The following is a 2870-nucleotide window of genomic DNA, read 5'->3' on the forward strand; positions in this document are numbered from 1 at the left end:
ATAATATAAAAATATTAATTTTTTTTGTTAAACTTATAAGTTATAACTTTGTTTCGTCATTTTTTTTTAATATACAAAAAAAATATCTATAAAATAATACGAAACTTTCAAATTCTTTGTGGTTCAATTATATTCCATTATTGGAAGTTCTATGGTGCTATTCCTGCGTGTTGTGCTGATATAAAGACACGTGTAGCTTTTTTAAAGTTGAATCCCGTTCTCCGTTTTTACTTAGGAGAGGGATTAGTTGTAATTTTTGAGATTTGTTATGTGGATAGCGGGCTTGGTGGTATGGGCCAAAGTAGCGAATTTGAGATCAAACAAAAAAGGATTGGAAAAAAATTGCAATGGATAAAACAAGCCAATCCAAAAGAGAAAAAAAAATCCTTTGAGTTACGGGTATTATTTAGTGGCCGAGGCATTGCACCAATGGCCAATATGTTGGCCTCACAGAAGCCACATCTCAGGTTCGAATCCCAGCTATAGCTGGGTAGTGATAGAACCTTTAGTGTATGTGAGTGGGTGTGTGTGTTGTGTAACCTAGGATTGGGGGTTGTCCAATCCACCGATCAAAAAAAAGACCAAAAAAAAAAAAGCGAACTCAATCAAAACCAAAGTCATCTAAGGCCACACCGATAAAAAAAAAAATAAAAATGGGTATTATTTTAATATGGGACAAACTATTTAAACAAAGTTAATAGAGAATGACCAAAAAAATAAATTTTTTTTCCTTTTTGGTAATTAAAAACAAAGTTAATAAAAGTGTCAATCAATTGGGAAAATATATTAGGCAATGTAATCTATCTGATTTTCTATCATTTTCAGTTGACTTCATAAATATTTTGTTTGTGTCTTTTTAGCTAGCCAAATTGGTCATGTAGTTGACTGTGGTGTTAAATTCGTGACATGTGTCTAGTCTAACCGGATGTGGATGTCCATTATGATAAAAAAAATCTATAAACATGAAAACTATTGACAAAAAAAGAGGCAGCATGAAAACAATGTCTTGCCTAAGTATACTTACTGAATTTAATTTTCTTGGTATAAGCATGACAATGTTTTAATTTCCTTGTGTTGGATGTAGTTATTGTATTAGATTGCCTTCTACTGTGTGTACTTCGTATATTACATTTATTGATTATGTCTGAAATTTTTTGTTTTTGGGTTTAATTCGATATAACTTCAACTAATACCCTATCTGTTATGTGTTGGTGAAAAGACATGTCCAATCTATACATAAATTTTAAATTTGTTATTGTTACATGCATGATTCTATTATAGAGTATTATAACACAATGATTTTTATTTAAGTAAAAGAAAAAATTAATCATAAAAATATAAATCAATTTATTGTTTTTACAAATTAAAATATTAAAATGATTTAATAAATATTTTTATTGGATATCTATATAATTTTACTAACTTAATTTAAATTTTGACAAATATTAAATTAATTTATATTTCCATGATTTAAAATATTTTTATTTTGTTTTTCACTTAAAGAAAATTTCTTTTCTAAAACAAACGTCTTAATAGAATATTAGAGGACCACCATTCATTATTAGTATTTAGCTACATCAGAAAAAAGTAAAATACATAGTAGATTGTTTTTTTATTTTGGGTTGGCTTTTTTTTCCACTGCAATTTTCTCCCTATCGGTTTTTGTTTGACCTCAAATTTACTACTTTGGCCCATACCATCAAGCCCGCTATTCACATAACAAATCTCAAAAATCACAACTAATCCCTCTCCTAAGCAAAAACGGAGAACGGAATTTAACTTTATAAAAACTACATGTGTCTTTTTCTCAGCACAACACGGAGGGATAGCATGACCTTCCATTATATCACTCTCTATTACTTTTTTTTCTAAATAAATCCTAAAGCTGCTTGTGCCGCATCCATTACGAATCCTACTTAAAAAATCCGGCATCCACTTTCCCGCTGCCCACTTTCCAGGAAAGTTACTGATGTGGCTGTAATAATCCGAACAAAAATACAATCAACCATCTATATGTTATGCCTTGTCACAGTATTATTTTATATTAATTGCTATATTTGTGTATAGGGCCATTTTTTACGTGCCACATAATTTCCATGGTGCTGCTGGCTAAACGATAGATAGCGGCTGGTGCAAACAATATTCGGCTCACTACCTCAACCTGTGAGAAACAAGAAAAGTAAACTGAAATTTGATTACATTTAGTTAGCAAAAAAAAAATGTGAAAGAGCCTAGCAGCGAAAACGACACAAATATCCAATACAAGAACAATATAAAAATATTCACAACAAAATATTTTTTTAAAAAATTAATAAATACTAAATAAAATAAATTTAGACTATTTCTTTTTTAATTTCTCTAACATTATCATTAAAAATAGTTTATGAGACAATGATATATATATTCTAAGCGTGAGATACTTTATCCAAGATGATTTACCGATGAGAATAGGTAGTTATTTATAGATTGAATGGAGAGTAATCAAAACCCTAATAAATGAGTGAGAAATCATTATTTTTAGTTTCGTTATCTATGAATTATCTAACGATTTATAGAAAATAACATTATTTCATTGCTGGCCCAAAATCCTATATCTTCCTTTCTTACTCTTTCTTTTTCAATCCCCTTTTCCGAAGAATGTTTTTGTTAGCTTTTATTTGGGAAGAGATTTGGTTTCAGAGTTTTCTTTGGTATATGATTGAGGCCCAAATATTTGTTAGAGGTATAAAAAGAGTAAAAATAGTGTTGTGTAATGGCCGAAAAAAAAAAGTAAATGTTATAATTCAATTGTTTGGGCCTTTAGTATACTTTCTGTTTAGAAGATAGACCTAATAAAATTCATATAGACCTTTTTATCCGATCCAATAATT

This window comes from Arachis ipaensis, chromosome B06 (genome assembly GCF_000816755.2).
Source record: "Arachis ipaensis cultivar K30076 chromosome B06, Araip1.1, whole genome shotgun sequence".
NCBI lineage: Eukaryota > Viridiplantae > Streptophyta > Magnoliopsida > Fabales > Fabaceae > Arachis > Arachis ipaensis.